General features: G+C 43.5%; 1 long non-coding RNA gene across 1 annotated transcript in view; it reads left to right on the top strand.

Moving 5' to 3' along the window:
• LOC125176297 (uncharacterized) overlaps window positions 1-18178 on the top strand; it is a 509320-nt gene that overhangs the window by 222881 nt on the left and 268261 nt on the right. The window contains exon 3 of the long non-coding RNA XR_007156211.1: window positions 509-576. This is a non-coding gene — a long non-coding RNA (uncharacterized LOC125176297). The remainder of the gene's footprint in view (window positions 1-508; window positions 577-18178) is intronic.

Here is an 18178-nt window from a genome sequence, read left to right on the forward strand (position 1 = left end):
GACAAGACTTTTCTTGTCTTTAAAAGCTGTGCCCTTTCAACTGAGAGCCACTCACCCCAGCTCTCTGCAATGTGGTGAAATTTCCCCAAGCTAGCCCATCGGGTTCTGGGAGCTCAGCATAAAAATTACAGCTGCCTTTGAGACCGCCTGACCCTGATGCATCAAGCCCTGGAGTGAGGCCAAACCACCACTTAAAATGACAATTCTGTACAAAGTGGCACAATGACATGTTAAAAATATATAGATGGATATAGATGTAATATGAAAATATATATTTTTCCTGCTCTCACCATCAGAAGCAGGCATGTTAAAGGTATTAACAATTGGTGTTCCTCTCTGGAGGGATCCTCTAGTTATGGGCTTTGGAACCCAGACAGGAAATGTGAATCATGCAGCAATGCAAAATTAATTCAGATGGAAAGAAAGGATGTAGCCCAGGTAACTGGGGTGGAGAGGCCCACGGGGGGCTGGAGGTGTCTAACCTGCCTCCTGCCCTTGTCCTCCCCAGCTCTCTGTGGCAGAAGAGAGGCTTTCTTTGAAGAGGATGGCTGCTGTGGGACCTGGAAGCTACCAAAGGTAGAGTGAGTTGACACACCCTTTCATTTTAAGGCGAAAACCTGAGGAGGAAATCTCTGTGCAATGGCCAAGCCTCCACATGGCTGTCTCTGACTTTCTAGGGCACCTGGAAATCCGTGGAAAGCGTGTTGTGCATATATTGAAGGCACAGATGTGGTTTTTACCCTTCTATCTCCTTGGGGCTGGCTCCAGACAGGCAGAGGTGGAGGTGACTCACACGGAGCCCTGAGGCCATCTGTACCTGTGCCCAGCAGCATTTGCCCCTCCCCTGCTAGGGGGATGGAAATTTCCCAGACTAGATTTCCTCCTCAGTGGGGGGGAAAGACAGAAACAGCTTTACCTTTGTTTCCAGATTTTAATTTCCTGGAATCTGTCCCAAGCGTTATTTCTAAGTTGTTGTGTTGTTGTTGTTGATGTTTCCAAAACAACCTCTCAGTTCAGACGGGAGAGATAACCTTTTGGCCCCTTCCTGTTTAAAAACCAAAGATGATTTTTCTGTTCTTAAACTACAGCACCTTTCCATTGCAAACTACTTGCTCTGGCTCTTTGTGACGCGATGTGAAATTCCTGGTACTGACAGACTTGTGGATCAAATTTCCGGAGTAAAAGAATAATTTGGTAACAAGCTCAGTGTTTTCCAGCTCCTTCTGGGCTTGCTGGCAACCGGACTACAGCTTTCTCTATCAGCTCCTGCATTTACTGATCTCTCCATATACTTTTTATTTTTATTTTTGATTTCGGCGTTCTGATGTCTGCCTTATTTTAAACTTTGAAATTGAGATATAACAGTCAGGTACACACTAATGTTATCCATACAGCTCAGTGAAGGGTTACATCTGAATACGCCCACATAACCCCCATTCAGATCATGTTACAGGACCCGTCGAGCACTCCCATCCGCCAGTCCACACCAGCCCCTCCTTGCCCACGCGTAACCCCATCTTTCACATCTATCACTGTAGGCGAGATTTGTCTGTTCTAGAGTTTCACCTGAATGGAATCATCCATTCTGTACTCTTTTGTGCCTGGTTCTTTCATTGAACAGTATGTTTTTAAGATTCATCCATGTTGTTGCATGTCAGTAGATTTCTATAGTACTCCATTATATGAATGTATGATAAATAGTTATATTGATGAATAGTTGGGTTGTTTGTAGATTGGGCTAAAATGGATAAAGCTACTCTCAACATTCTTTTACATGGTTTTCTTTTTTCTTTTTTTTCGTTTTTTTTTTGGCAAACATATACTCCCATTTCTTCTGGATATCTAAGACTGGAGTTACTGAGTCATAGGTTATGCATACGTTTAGCTTTAGCAGATGCTTCCAAATGTGTTTCAAAGTGGTTGTAAGAAGTGGCAGCTCTCCCTCAGTACCCTGTCCAGCACTGGGTTTTGTCTGTCTGTACAGTTGTTTATACAGGTAGTTGTTGCATGTGTTTTCTCCAGGGGCCCCTTCTGCCTTAACCACACCTTAAATTTCTCAGAACATACCATGGAAGGGGTAGGGTAGCCCCTCCCGGGGGCTGTACTAATGTGAAAACCGTAAGTCCCATGTCTCGGGAGCCCTCTTACTTCCTGGCAAACTGGGGTGGTGGGTCACCCTAAATGGCGGATGGAAAGAAAAGAGGCTTTGGCAAGGAGCTGAATGGTTTGAATCCTACTTCACCCACTAACAGTGTGAAATCAGTCAAGGGAAAGAGTAACTGACAGATAAATAGGTAGCAGAGCAAATACAGTAAAATGTTAATGGCACAATCTAGGTTGGTGGGTACACAGGTGTTAATTGCAAAATTCTTTCAACTTTGCTGTATGTTTGGAAATACAGATAATAAAATGTTGGGGGAAAAACAGTAGGGATAACGCTGCTTGCTTTAAGGGCTCTATTTCTTTCAGGTCATGGAGCAGCTAAGAACAAATGCCCTCATCGTTCAGGTCTTCACATCTCAGCTGCCCCACCCAGTTCCTTTATTTCCTAAAAAGCCTTTCAGGGGGCGCCTGGGTGGCCCAGTCGGTTAAGCCTCTGACTTCGGCTCAGGTCATGATCTCACGGTCCGTGAGTTCGAGCCCCGCGTTGGGCTCTGTGCTGACCACTCAGAGCCTGGAGCCTGCTTCAGATTCTGTGTCTCCCTCTCTCTCTGACCCTCCCCCGTTCATGTTCTGTCTCTCTCTGTCTCAAAAATAAGTAAACATTAAAAAAAGAAAAAGCCTTTCAGAAGAAGAGAGACAAAGGAGTAAATAGCAAATAAGAGCAAATGAAGAGAGCTTGTCTTTAAATTCCAACAGTCATGTTGCTTTGCTCAGTCTTCTTGTGAAAGAGCCGGAAGCTTAGAGTCAAATCTCCCACCTCCCTGTCCCCCGGCCCTGCCCCTGGCCCCCCCACATTGACCTCCCACCAGCCTCAGGTAGAATAGGGCTGGACGATTACACGTGACCTGATGCCTTCTTGAGCCATATTCTCCAGCCTCTCTGCTTCTAACTTTGCTGTCATCGCTTGTAAAGCTGACTTACTTTTATCTTCTTTCAAAGCCGTCTCTTGTTCCCATGGCAACTTACTGGGGGTCTTCTATCACCATGGGAACATGGCTGCTGGGTTTAAATACACCTTATCACCACAGCATTAAAAAATATGGGGAGAGAGGGAGACGGGTTGTCAAGGAAACAGAATTCAGGTCTTCTCCATGAGAGATAGGCTGGGGAAGAGGAAGTGCTGTTGGGAGTTTAGAACCAGCACCACACCCAATCTTGCTTCTATTGGGATAACCATGCATTCTTTGTGCAGATTCTGTGCGTGTGCCCATGTGTGTGATTGTCTGTCAACCTTGGCCATCTGATGAGCTTGATAGCAAAGCATCTGGGAGATTTCAAGGGTCTCAGAGGAAGCTCTGCAGACTCAGCTTGAGGCTATAGGAATGGCATGGTATCTCTCTGTCTCACACACAGACACACAGTGAACAGGTCACTATAGGGCTCCTTGTCATCCTTGTCACCAAGAGGGCAGCACTTCCATGGTGAGCAGCCCAGGAAAACCAAACCAAAACAGAGACCTGAGGCATAGAACAAAAGGGCATAAAAAGGGTCTAAATGACGGGAAATGTGAATCTCATCCATGACATGGGTAAAAAGAGTGTACCTGAAAAAAGCCAGTACTGTTTCTTCTGGGTCATCTATTATTTCTAGAGGCAAATGGGACACTTGGTCAGTCCCCTACCTTGTCAGAGGGATAGATGATGAGTATTGAGGGCACCCACCTTTCTAATAACAGTGGATGGACAGCAAAGGAAGGTGCTCGGCCCCTCCCTGGTGGAGAAGAAAGAAGACACATGGCAGACTCCCACTCACAGGCTTCTAAGGGCCCAGTGCAGGTATCCCCTGCTTTCCAAAAGTTTTTGTTAGGCCACTTCACCTTGATGAAAGGCCTACATCAGTACCTGCTTTTGCTAACCAAAAGAAATCCAAAGAGGATTTCCATTTTTAGGGGGAAAAAAGCCATTGCTATACTAATGTAGGTCTTTTGTAAAAGCAAAGTGGCCTAGTGGGAACTTGCAGAAAGTGGGGGATACTTTTTGCTTTATGTCATTTTGGCTTAAAAGGCTTCTTAAGAACACTCTATGTTCAGAGAGTGGAAGAAACCTGTGTATTGTGTACAATATTGTGTATAGTGGAGCTCAGTCAGGGTCATTGCACATATATTCAAAGATTCAAAGAAGTACTACCTCATTAACCTCTATGTCATTACTACTAAGGTACCTGAGCCTTTTATGCCCATCCTGGAATTTTATCTTCCAGGAAGAAATAGGAACAAACATGTCCCAGGCCCAGGTGATGGTTCTTCTCCCTTTTTAGTGACTTCTAGGGTCCTCAGACTGTCATGTGATTGCTCAGAGCCACACTTTGCAATGTTCTGCCCAGCTGACCCTCCTTTTCAGTCCCAGCCCAACAGCCCCTGCCCTCTCATGACCTCAGACTTAGCCTCTCCTCCACAGACATGAACAGAGGAAAGAGGAAGGGCACTTGTCTTAGGAAAGTCTGGGTTTGAATTGCATGCCCACCACTACCTAGATTGGTGAACTTGGAGGAATCTCTTACTTAAGTTTCTATTTCTGAAATACATTCACAGGAAGATTCTAAGGATTAAGTGAGATAACGTAAAAGTGTTCGGCAAACTCTGGGCACTATGCACTGACAAGGACTGAAGATTGTACCTTTCACGTAGCCCTGAGCAAACAGGGAGACTTGGACCATAGAAGTGATTCTGAGGCAGCCTCGTCAGAGGCGGGATGTGGGCCTTTCTGGCTGTGAGCTTCTGAGAGCAGGAGCCATGCCCACAGGCCCCAGTCCTGTGCTGGGTTCCTAATAAGCTCAACAACAGCTGCTGATTCACAGGTGTGGTCTTATTGACTGGGACATCCAGGGCCCTCCACAGGCTCTACACAGTGGGTGGCAGCATGTCCATAAATGGGCGAAGTGGGAATCAAAACCTGCAGGTCCAGACAAAGCTGAGCCAGCCCCATGGAGCCGATGCAGAAGGAGGGCAGGAGGGCTATGCATTTTGAGTGTCTCTAGGAAGGACATGATTCATAGTCTGCTGCCCGGAGGGGACCTCTCTGCAGGTCTTGACTCCATTTTTTGGAGCTTACTCCCCACCCTGGCCACTGCCCCATATTCTCCTCTTAACACTTGTCTGCTTGGCAGGCCAGCCTGGTAATAGCTCCAAGAGAGACAGATTATTAGTCCTTCTCCAGAAAGAACCAATTATTCAATAGCCTCACCTACAGTTTTCTGAAAGCAAAAATGGCAGGAAGAGTGCTACCTCCTGCTTCCACCTGGGACGCTTATTCTGACAACAGAACCTAGGCCTGCAGTGGGCTAGATCCGAGTGAGGGGTCCGACACGGATGCAGTGCCAGTGAGGTGGAAGGAAGGTGGATGGAGGATATGTGCAACAGGATACAGGAGTGGGATCAGGAAATCACCCAGTGCCAGGCTCCCAAACAAGACTGAATGTACCACCAGAGGCATGTGGCATTGTGCCTGGAGCAAAACCACGAGGTCTGCACATAGTGTACTCTCTAATAAGTAATCTAAAACATCACTTAATGTTAACACAGTGAACAAGGATCTATTTCAATACAAGGTGTCATTTTTGCATGGATTGCATCACTTGTGACTTCCAATTTTTTTTTTCTGCTTTTTATTTTTCTTGCTGCTCAGTCCTCAGGTTATACTTCTTTCTAGAGCCCTGGAGGTATGACTTTGCTGTCTTCTGCAATCAGGGTATTTCATTCAATCATCCATTCATTCAGTTATCAAATATTGAGTGGTAACGATGAGTTAGGCACAAGAAATCCAGCAAGGAGCAAACCACACATGAACCTGGAGTTCATGGAGCTTCCTCTCTGGGGAAATCTTTGAAAACGTTGATGAACCAAAATGGTCTCCTTTGTGTTTGAAGATTGTCCATGGGGCATGGTCAACTTTCTTTTCTCTCACCAGATCTGCACACAGAGATTAGATAAGTAACAGTTGCTTGTTGAACGAATGAGTGAATAACGAATAGCTTTCTCCATTGGATGAGAAGGCTGACTGGCTGACTCCCAAAGTGCTTTCCAACCTCTGACTCTATGCTTCTCTCTTCCCTGTGCTGCACAGACACTGCTCTTGACCCAGGCCCAGGAGGGGTTTCTGGAGCTCCTTTCCATTTGTCTCCTTTAGAGTCTTGTGCTTTGATCTCTTGAAGACAAAGTCAGCTTCCTTCAGGAGGCTGAGCAGTCCACGAGTCTCCAAGTCTTTTTTTTCAGTCTTCTCTTCCTTGACTAGTCAGGCAATGGAAGGACCCCATTGGGGCCTAGAATCTTTTTTGTTTTGCATTGTTTCAAATTTTTATTTAAAGTCTAGTTGGCTAACATATAGTGTAATATTGGTTTTAGGAGTAGAATTTAGTGATTCATCCCTTACATATAACACCCAGTACTCAACGTAACAAGTACCTTCCTTCGTACGCATCACCCATTTAGCCAACTCCCCACCCCCTCCCTCCATCAACCCTCAGTTTTTTCTCTATAGTTAAGAGTCTCTTATGGTGTGCTTCCCTGTCTCTTTTCTCTTCTCATATATTCATCTGTTTTGTTTCTTAGATTCCACATTTAAGTAAATTTATATGGTATTTATCTTTCTTTGACTTGTTTCACTTAGCATAATACACTCTAGCTTCATCTACATTGTTGCAGATGGCAAGATTTCATTCTTTTTGAGGGCTGAGTAATATTCCATTATATGTATGTATGTATGTATATACACACCCCATCTTCTTTATCCATTCATCAGTTGATAGGCATTTGGGCTCTTTCCATAGTTTGGCAATTGTTGGTAATGCTGCTATAAACATTGGGGTTCATGTGCCCCTTGGAGTCAGCATTTTTGTATCCTTTGGGTAAATATCTAGTAGTGCAATTCCTGGGTCATAGGGTAGTTCTATTTTTAACCTTTTAAGGAACCTCCATAGTCTTCTCCAGAGTGGCTGTACCAGTTCGCATTCTCACCAACAGTGTAAGAAGGTTTCCCTTTCTCCACCTCCTCGTGAACATCTGTTGTTTCTTGTGTTGTAATTTTAGCCATTCTGACAGGTGTGAGGTGGTATCTCATTGTGGTTTTGATTTGTATTTCCCTGATGGTGAGTTGTGTGAGCATCTTTTCATGTGTCTGTTGGCCATCTGGATGTCTTCTTCGGAAAAATGTCTATTCATGTCTTCGGGCCTAGAATCTTAAAAAAAAAAAAGGCTATCCATTGATAGGGGCTGGAGATAAAAAGAGAAAATTAAATACTTCTCTCCCACCTCTGTTTTGGGCAGGGAATGCATTTGCTTCAAATATGGTGGAAGCCTAGCAAAGGTGGGGTGGTTCCTAATTGCAGATATATAAACTTCACCTCTGAAAGGCACCATCCAAAATGGCCCAGCCCAGAAACAAAGAGGTAGGGTATATACACCTGCAAAGTCTTGTGTCACAGTGACCATGCACATGGGCACAGGAAGTAGAAGGAACAAGAAGGTCCTGGACATCTGGGAAATTGGTTTGGGCATGAGAATGGAAGGCTCCAGCTGGGCCACGTCCCTGTGGTGTGACTGTCCCCATTGTTTCCCTTGGAAGGGTATGTGTGTGTGTGTGTGTGTCTTTGTGTCTGTGTGTGTGCGTGTGTTTGGGCGGTGGTGGGTAGGTGTGTGTAGCATTCACAGAGCTCCTGTCATGTGCAATTTGGGCATATCACACATTTAACCCTCCCAACAATTTAGTCAGAGGATGTGGCACTGTTACCATTTGAGAATCAATAAAACTGATTTTCAGAGGGTTTAAGCGGTTCTGTGGCTCGAGGTCTAGGGCATCATGACGCCTCTCCCCTTTAGCTACCACACAGCATGGGCTTTAAAGACAGAGTAATTCAAATTCCCAACTCCTTCCAAATAGGACTGGTACTTGGATCTAAGAAGACCCATCTGTGAGAGAGACTAACCATCAGGCCCACTGGAAGCAGCTGTGGGCCCTTAAGTGCTCAAGAAATTGCTGGTTCTGGGGGCGCCTTCAGTTAAGTGTCCAACTTCAGCTCAGGTCATGATCTAGCAGTTCGTGAGTTCAAGTCCTACGTCTGGCTCTGTGCTGACAGCTCAGAACCTGGAGCCTGCTTCAGATTCTGTCTGCCTCTCTCTGCCTGCCCCCCACTCATGCTCGCTTTCTTGCTCTCTCTCAAAAATTAATAAACATTTAAAAAAAAGAAAACAAAGAAATTGCTGGTTCTGGTAAAGGAGACAAGTTGGTCATATACTTTTATAAGAGCTCCTACACTGAAGGTAATGCCCCCACCCACGGCCTGCTGAGCGCCTTCACATGCAGCCCTTGAACCAGTGCCAGTGTCCCAGGCTGCTACGTGAACATGTCCCACGTTAAGTGATCAGGCTGGCCAGAGCTTACTCCCCCAGCAATGACTTAGCAGGGACTCACCCTCCTCCCAGCAACCAGCATCACTGGCATTGGAGCCTCACTTCAGCACCAGGGAGATATTATTCCTCACTCTTCCCCTTTCCAGGTAATTTATCACCCAGAAACAGGGTTATGGAGAGATGTTTAACGCAGAAATGACTCTTGTGGGGAGCTGGAAGAATAAACCTGTCCCTAAGGTGCCGTGTCTCATTCTGGCTGCAGGGGAGGGGCAAGGAGGGGAGAGAAGCAGGCTGGAGGTGAGGCAGGAAGAACACTGAGTGAATGCAAGAGGCCCTGCGGAGAAATTGGCAGTGTATGCTTACTAGATGAGGCGCCGGGGCCTGGGAAGATGTGTCAACTCTCTCTTGCTTGGGAGTTGAACAGTCCTTAGACGTTTCTGCTGCAATCCCTGCCACTCAGTTATTTATGTTTCAGAAGCCCTGGCCCTACCCGGGATGTGTTGGAGACAGAGAAAAAAGATCTCATAGCACCAGGAGCCCTGGGTTTCAGCATGACCCTTTGGAGCTGAGGCTGGGCAGAAATGGAATGATGTTTTCATTCCATGGATTAGCTTTGAGGAGAGGGTGGTTGTCTAGGACAGAGACAAAGCAATCCTTGTTATGAGGAATAGGGATGGAAAAGGTTGATGTATCCTCTTTAGGTTTTCAGAACCCAGTTTTGTTTTTAATTGAAGTACAGTTGATATACAATGTTGCATTAGTTTCAGGGGTACAGCATAGTGGTTCGACAAGTCCATACTAGGCTATACTCACAAGTGCTGCTACCATCTGTCACTATATAATGTTATACCATATCATTGACTGTATTCCCTGTGCTCTTTTTATCTCAGTCACTTATTCATTCCATAACTAGAAGACTGTATCTTTACCTCCCCTTCACCCATTTTACCCATCCCCCCTTTCCTTTCCCTCGCCTCCCCTCGGGCAAGCATTAGTTCTTTGTATTTACTGTTTGTTTCTGTTTTGATCATTTGTTTTCTTTTTCAAATTTCACATAATGGTGAAATTATATGGTATTTGTCATTATATACCTGACTTAATTCACTTAGCGTAATAACTTGTACGTCTACTCATGTTGTCCCAAATGGCAAGAGCTCGTTCTTTTTTTTTGGCTGTGTAATATTCCATTGCATATATACTTATATAACCTATATATACATATGTGTGTATAAAAAACACCACATCTTCTTTATTCACCTGTAGATGGACACTTGGGTTGCTTCCATAATGTGGCTATTGTAAATAATACTACAGTGAACATAGGGGTACATATGTCATTTTGAATTCATGTTTTCATTTTCTTTTGATAAATACCCAGTAGTGGAATTACTGGATTACATTTCTATTTTTAATTTTTTGAGGAATCTCCATAGTGTTTTCCACAGCCGCTGCATCAGTTTACCTTTCCGCCAACATTGCAGGAGTGTTCTCCTTTCTCCACATCCTTGCCAACACTTGCTATTTTTGTCTTTTTGATACTAGCCATTCTGACAGGTGGTATTTCATTGTAGTTTTGAGTTGTATTTCTCTGATGATTAGTGATGCTGAATATCTTCATGTGTCGGCCATCTGGATGTCTTTGGAAACATATTTATTCAGGTCCTCTGCCCATTTTTTAAGTGGATTATTTGTTTTTTGGTTGTTGAGTTGTATAAGTCTTTTATATACATATTTTGAATATTAACCTCTTAGCAGATGTATCATTTACAAATACCTTTTCTCATTCATTAGGTTTCCTTTTTGTTTTGTTGTTGATTTCCTTCACGGTATAAAAGCTTTTTATTTTGGTATCACCCCAATGGTTTATTCTTGCTTTTGTTACCCTTACCTGAGGAGACATGTCTAGGAAAGTGTTGCTAAGGCTGATGTGAAAGAGATTACTGCCACATTTTCTTGCAGGAGTTTTATGGTTTTAGGTTTCACCTTTAGGTCTTTAATCCATTTTGAGTTTATTTTTGTGTATAGGGTAAGAAAAGAGATTACTGCCACATTTTCTTGTAGGAGTTTTATGGTTTTAGGTTTCACCTTTAGGTCTTTAATCCATTTTGAGTTTATTTTTGTGTATAGGATAAGAAAATGGTCCAGTTTCCTTCTTTTGCATCTAGCTGTCTAGTTTTCTAGCACCACTTATTGAAGAGATTATCTTTGCCCCAGTGTATATTTTTGCCTCCTTTACCATAGATTAATTGACCATTAATTGTGGGTTTATTTTGGGGCTCTCTCTCTGTTTTGTTCCATTGATTGATCTAGGAGTCTGTTTTGGTGTCAGTAACATACTGTTTTGATTACTATAGCTTTGGAGTATATTTTAAAATCTGGGATTGTGATACCTCCAGCTTTATTCTTCTTCAGATTGCTTTGGCTCTTCTGGGTCTTTTGTACTTTAGTATATATTTTATGTGTTTTTTGTTCTAGTTCTGTTAAAATACTATGAGTATTTTGATAGGGATTGCATTGAATCTAGATTGCTTTGGATAGTATGGAGATTTTAACAATATTAATTCATCCATTCCATGAACATGGTATGTACAGGACCCAATTCTTGCCTCAGTTTCCTTTATTCCATTTCTATCCAGTTTTATTGCAGAGAATCGTGTCACTCTGCTGCTTTTCATAATAAAGAGAATCACTCAGTCTCTCCTGATAAAGTAGCCTGCTTCATTTTCTGTTCCTTTTCAGTGTTACTAGGCCGAGGTGATATTTTTTGCCTGTAGCATGCAATATAAGGGGCACCAAAAGAGTCAGCCACCAAGGTAAATGATATTTTGATACAGGATTTATAAAATCAACATCAATGCCAAAAATCTCAATGAACAAAATACCCAAAATTTAAATGAATACATGAACTCTACTGATTTCTCTTTTCACCTCAGGTTCCAATATGACTTAGCACAGCAAAGCATGTAGACAGCACTCAATGCGCTTGGCACCAAGAGGTCCAATGGAAAGCAGGACAAACATACCCCCAACCCCTTGTTAGTGAAACTTCCAATCCTAGTGGAACAGAGAAACGGATGAGAAAACATCAAAGACTGACAGTTGTGATCAGTGAGACCAGCAGGGTTTGGTAGCGGAGAACGTTTGGACAAGATAGAGGAGCTTATCTGGGGATGTGATGTTCTCCTACATCTTGAAGGATGGGAAAGCCAGCTGTTGTGGATTGGATTGCATCCCTTCAAGATTAATCTCTTGAGGCCCTAACCTCCAGTATCTTAGAATGTGACCTTATTTGGAAATAGGGTTGTTGAAAATTAGTTAATTAGTAATTAATAATTAGTAATTAGTTAATTGCTATTAGTAATTAATAATTAGTTAAGACATGCTCATACTGGAACAGAGTAGCCCCTTAATCCAGTATGACTAACATCCTTACAAAGGAGGGAAATTTGAATTCAGACCATACACACAGTGAGAATGCCCTCTGAAGATGAATACAGACTGCTTCTCCAGGCTAAGAAACACCAGAAATAGCAGGCAGACCACCAAAGGTAAGAGAGAAGCCTGGTACAGATTCTCCCCTCAGGAGAACCAGTCCTGCTGGCACTTTGATCTTGGACTTCCAGACTCCAGACATTTGAGGCAGTAAATTTCTGTTGTTTAAGCCACCCAGTTGGTGGTATTTTACTATGTCAGCCACAGTAAGCCAATATACTTACTAGCCATGCAAATAGCAATGATAATACATGTCCAGGGAAAGTGAATAGTGTGGAAAGGCCCTTACTCAGCAATCTTTGTCATTGGCAGGGAGGTGACACTGATCAAGTATGATTCTAATGTCCAATTTAAGCTTATTTTTATTTGTCGTCTATTATACCTGCATCACCTCTCAAACAGATTCTTTCTCATCATTAAAAAAACTGTAGGAGCCTGGAGAAGACATCAAGGGTGATTATTCACGCCTAAGCTGGTCTCTGTTAACCACAGGGATTCTGCTGGTAGATGGGTAGTGAGTGGCCAGAAGTTTGAGGTCAGAGGTCAGCATCAGGGGTTCCTGGGGCTGGGAGGAACCATGAGAAGGATCTTCTCTTCCAGTCCCCAAAGTGAAGTATGTGGAGTAGCATCACAGACAGCAGGATTTGGACCTGAAATTACTCCACAGGGCTCAGGGAGGAGTTTGGCAAGACACTGCACATCTTCAGAGCAGGTGGTCTCTACTGTGTCTACAATCACACACATTTTTTTTTTCTCTTCTGCAACAGACTGTTGCCTGGGCTCCTAGAACCACGGTGTTTTTTATCTTTCTCTTCTCAGCATGGACTGCAGATCCCCAGCCTGGAAGCCCTGCCCTGTCTGTCTCTGAACACTGGGGGTCCAAGGAGGCTGCGCCCACCCTTGAGGAGCTCCCAGAACTGCTAGATATGTGTGTGCACAGCAGTGTGTGAAGAGAAGCAGCCTCTTCTGATCTTGAGGGGGACACGAGATAATCTATTTAAAGCCTTGGGGGAGATTACCTCGTCTGTTGACTAGTAAATAGGTGAAAGAGGAAAAGAACTATAGATTTTCCTTAAGAAACAACTATTATTTCCTCTTGCCTTTCTCCTCCAGTACACAGTACCCCCAAATTGGAAGCATCAGGCATAAATGTCCCACTTTAAATGTTTCTTGTAACAATGAATATTGTATGTGAATCAGATTCCATTATATTAAACTCCACTTAGACTCCAAATTCTTTTACAACAGTGGAATTTTGCATTGTTACAAATCACATTTCCAGATCCCAGGCTGGTATTTGCATTTGGTTTTCAGCTCTACAGCTAACCAATGTGATCGCAGGCAAGTCATTAAAAATTCTTTGACCCTGAGTTCCATCTGTCATAACTTGGGGGTATGAGGTATAGCTGTCCTAATTCCTTGAAGTTTGTTAGGAACTGGTAAGATTATTTTGTAAAAGTATAATTTTTTTTAGATGTGGTTTCTATAAACCCCATCTAATGTTAACTTATTCATGATGGAACATCGATTATAACTGGAGAAGCTATTTGGGCTCTCTGCTTATGTGGGGTGGTGGTTTGAAGTCCAGTCTGCTTTGGCTAACTCATCTTCTTTATTTTCCAGGATCAGATAATCCACTTTTTCTCTGTAACCTTACATTTCCGTACTCGTTAACTGGGAAGCCTGTTGTGCTGGCCTACCCTTCCTTTGACCTTTTCATCATTTTGCTTTTGCCTTTCCCCAGATAAATCTGGGAGCATATAATGGAGAACATATAATTTTGGTGGTCATCTAGTTTATTGATGCTGGGTAAAAAGGAGGACTCAAGCAATATACTTAGTGCCAAGTTAGGAGTTGAGGGAAGTTTGCTTTTATTAGAAAACTTCTCATTCAGTGCTCATTAGTGGTCTACGTGCATCTGAAAATCTGAGAGCTCGGAAGAAGGGAGCAATGAGGTAGGTGGGACTAAGTTGGAGGCAAAAGTTCCATCAGTAGTCTTCTGTTCTTTCCTTTATATCCTGAGACTTCTTATGGGATGTGTTTAGTGATGGTAAAGGAGCGAGCACTGCACTGGAGGGGCGGGGCATGCAAAACGTTTTAACGAGAGCACAAACTGAACATATAACTGTAAGTAAAAGATAGTTTTAGTCAAGGTTGGAGACACCCAGAGGCTGCTCCTATGATGCCAGAATACTGGCCATGAATCTTTAGGTTAAACTTTTAACCTTCATGTACCTCTAGTGGGAGTGGACTTGTGGAGGCATTCTGGGGAGCAATCAGGCATAGCTTCATCAAATTAAGTATACTCATACCCTATGACCCATTCATTCCAGTGCAAGAGATATATTGCAAAGGGGACATGTATGCTCACAGCAGAGTTATTTGTTGTGATGGTGAGGAGTTAAATGCATCTTGGGCATCCATTCTTGAGAGAATGGGAAGGTAACATGTGGTGCATATATACCATGGAAGCCTCTGCAGCAGTTAGCAGCCATTGATTAGATGTAAATATAACAACATAGATGAATGTTGTTCATCTATGAGCAACATAGATGAATGAATTAAAAACAGAGCTTGTGAAAAAAGTAGGACATAGAATGAGATGTATAACACAACATTTACACAAATTAAAAATGCATGCATACAAAACAGTACCCATTTGCATTAATACATATAAGTAAACAGATATAGATTGAACCATTAGGATGACTAACTGTAGGGATGGGAGTGGGGAGGTGAATATGTGAATAAAGGAGAATAAATGCATAAGATAGTGGTTAGAATGGAAAATATAAGAAGTATGACTTAATCCTCTGCACCTGAGGTCCAAAATAAATTAATAAAAATGTGAAATCTCCTAAGTTTCTGAGTTAGCCTGGGCTCTGCAGTTTGTACAGTCTTCAGTGACCCTAGGAGACCTCCACTAAAAGGGGAGGAGGGTGTTTTCTGTTTTAAGTAAAACAAAAAAGAACAATCTATTCCATATTTATTTCTCAATCGAGTCTTACACAAATTCCTGTTGGTCCCCATGGTCCTCAACTGTTCTTAGATTTTCCTTTTGGATACCCCCTCGTATCCCCCATGGTGAGCTTTCTTAAACTTAACAGCTCTGACCTCAGTTCTGTCGTCTCCCTTACTCTCGCATGAGCTCATTTATACCTTCCTGGAGACCATAATCTGTTCCATTTAGCTTTTGATCACAAACAATAGAAAGTAGCCTTGTTGCTTTGAGCAAGACAAGAGGTTTATAAGGATGTGGAGACCAACAGAATTCATAAGAGGCTGGAAGAGCAAGCTTGGGAAGTAAGCAAAACTCACAGATGGTCTGGAGGCTGGGCTGCAGGAGTATGACTAGATCATCCCGTGGCTGCTGTTTGTGGCACTACTGCAACCTGTAGGACACTTGTGCTGGACAGCCAGTGACCATGAGGGACTATGGTAGCCAGCTTCAAAAATGGCCCTTGATGATCTTCACCTCTGGTTCTCACACCCCTGGCAATCCTGCCTACACTGGATAGGGCTCTCCTGTGTCTCCAATGGGATATAGTGGAAATGACAGTGTATGTCTTCCTGGGGACATAATGGTTTTTGCCTTTCTTTTGGATCATTTGTTCTGGGGAAAACCAATTGCCATGCCATAAGGTCACTCAAAAAGCCCTATGGAGTGGTCCTTATGGAGAGGAAAGGAGGCCTCCTACAAACAGCCAATGAAGAACTGTGGCCCTTGATAATAGTCATGTGAGTCCACCATCTTGGAAGTAGGTCATTAACCTGATTCAAGCCTTCAGGTGACTGCAGGCCCAGCCAAAATCTTGACTGAAATCTCATGGGAGATCTTGAGCCAGAGCCACCCAGCTAAGCCCCTTCTGAATTCCTGACCAACAGAAACTGAGAGAATAAATATTTGTTGTTTTAAGCCACTAAATTTTGGGGTAATTTGTTACGCAGCTATAGGTAACTAATATGTCTCCCCTTCACTTTTAGGTCACACTCACCTCATTGAAAGAACGAGGAGGAGCTTCTGATTGAACATATGTCATGGGTCATACCCTGGCTTTCAGGAACTAGTGGAATAGGGTGAGGTGATGTGAGGCTATTTCCCCTCTTCCTCTTCAGTGGCAGAGGGGCAGGCATTGCCTCAGCTACCACTACACACAAACGGAAGCCCACTAACTGGAAAGATTGTTGGACTTTTTGTACAACCAAAATTCAGTGTCCACTACCCCTTTGTATCTGAATTCCTGCAATGTGTATTCTTCCAATCAGAATCTGTTAGGGTGGTAGGGCCATCCTTCTCTGTCTTTTATTTTTTTGGTCCCTAGAGGAGATGAATCCCTCCTTCTCTCCAAAGTTACCCTCAGATTCTGGTTGGAACTGGAATCTGTCCCCCACATGCCTCAGATTTTCCAGTCACTAGTTACCTCCTTTCTGGCTCACATTTTAAAATGTTTGCTCTCTGTGAAAACACACTAATTTTAATGTCTCCTTTGTGTGTAAACATTCTGTTTAGGATTACTTTTCCTTATCTTTCCTCCCCCAGGAAAAGATAGTCTCAGTTTAGCTCCAGGGCTTTGTACACACCTTTTTCATAGTGTTTCATAGTTAACCCCTCCAGGCAGCACATCCTCCCTGGGTAGGAGGGCCTGGGGTGGGTAGTGGGTCATTCCTGAATGACCACAAAGCCAATGTGCATATGCTCCAGTGAATGGAAACTGGTCATGGTCGACTGACTGCACACCTCTCACAGGTGCACTTCTCACCCCCCGTCATTCAAAGCAACTTTGTAGAGAGAGGTGTTTGAAGCATGGATGGGGCTACTATAGTCTTCCTATTCTTACAAGATTCTGGGACATCACTAGATGGAGAAACTTGTTGAAGTTTTTTTCATGAAACTTTCTCGAAGAAATGTGCCTTGTTGCCATTATGTCCCAGCGTCTAGCACAATGCCTCAAATGGAGAACTTTCTCAACAAATTGAGTGAATAATTGAGTGAACAAATTGATGTATGGAATATATGGAACGTAGAGTTACTCTGACCCTCATGTATGTATGATTGTGATGCTTTTCCCTGAACAGGCCCTTGAGAGAGGACAAGAGACAAGGCAGTACCCTTGCCTTGGTACTGGGCAAGGGAAATGCTCTGACATCAGAAGGTATTTGGAGAAAGAGTGAGGAGGTGCAGTTCAAGGGCTAGAAGTCCACTGGTATGGGGGCTTCTGACCTGTCCTTGGGTAAAATCATAACCCTTTCACAGCAGTCCAAGAATTGACACAGGACCCTTTACTAGAGCCTCACTGCATGGCTGAGACAGGTGGGGGAACAAAAGAGAGACAGAGAATGAAGACCATGGGATGATCTGCTGTCCAGATACAGTGAATTCACCTTCGTATCTCTGCCCTGTGCAGCAGAGGCCATCTGTAGTCAGTACCTGTCAGGAGCACAGGTGTGGTTCAGGCAGGTGCTCCTGCCGCTGGAGACTAGATCTTGGGGGCTGAGTCTCAGACCAAAGTTCCTTCTTGAGTCCTACCTGTGTGAGTGCTGGTTCTTGCCTGTGGTTGACCCCAGGATCATCATCTTTAAGGGAGACATTTCTACCCACAGGGCGGTGGTCTTTCAAGCGCCGACACACAAGAAGGCAGCCCTACTTGTGACAGTCCTGAGAGAGTGAGAGGCATTTTGGAACTGTGGGTCTTTTTGTGAAGAAGAATAGTAGCGGGGCCAGAAAGAGTGTGAGCCTGGAGGTGGGGGACTGAACAGAGAGCATGGTCTGCTTCTCTCCCTTTAATTGTTTTATTAATTTTTTTTTATTTTATTTTTTAAATTTATCTAAAAATTTTTGTCTTTGGCTATTATTTTCCCCCTCATCTTTTTTTATTGGAGGTGGGAACACATTTCACATGTACGAAAACTGTTAGGCTGGGGACTCTACCAAGTATATCAGACTGAGGCAGGTGTGGTGCTGGTAGTGCTTGGAGGGAATCTCTTTCTAACCAAATAGTAAAACCTGTGATGACACTCTCACTCTTTCTCCCTTTGTTCCACACATTACCTCTGCTTCCTCACTACCCATCTCTTTGGGCTCCATCCTTACCACCTTCACTAACGTCATCAGAAACCTACCCTGCCTGCTGAATGTCTTTTCCTCACCTCTCTCTCTGTAGTGGTGTTGTTGTCGATCTT

The sequence above is a fragment of the Prionailurus viverrinus genome, chromosome D1 (genome assembly GCF_022837055.1).
Source record: "Prionailurus viverrinus isolate Anna chromosome D1, UM_Priviv_1.0, whole genome shotgun sequence".
NCBI lineage: Eukaryota > Metazoa > Chordata > Mammalia > Carnivora > Felidae > Prionailurus > Prionailurus viverrinus.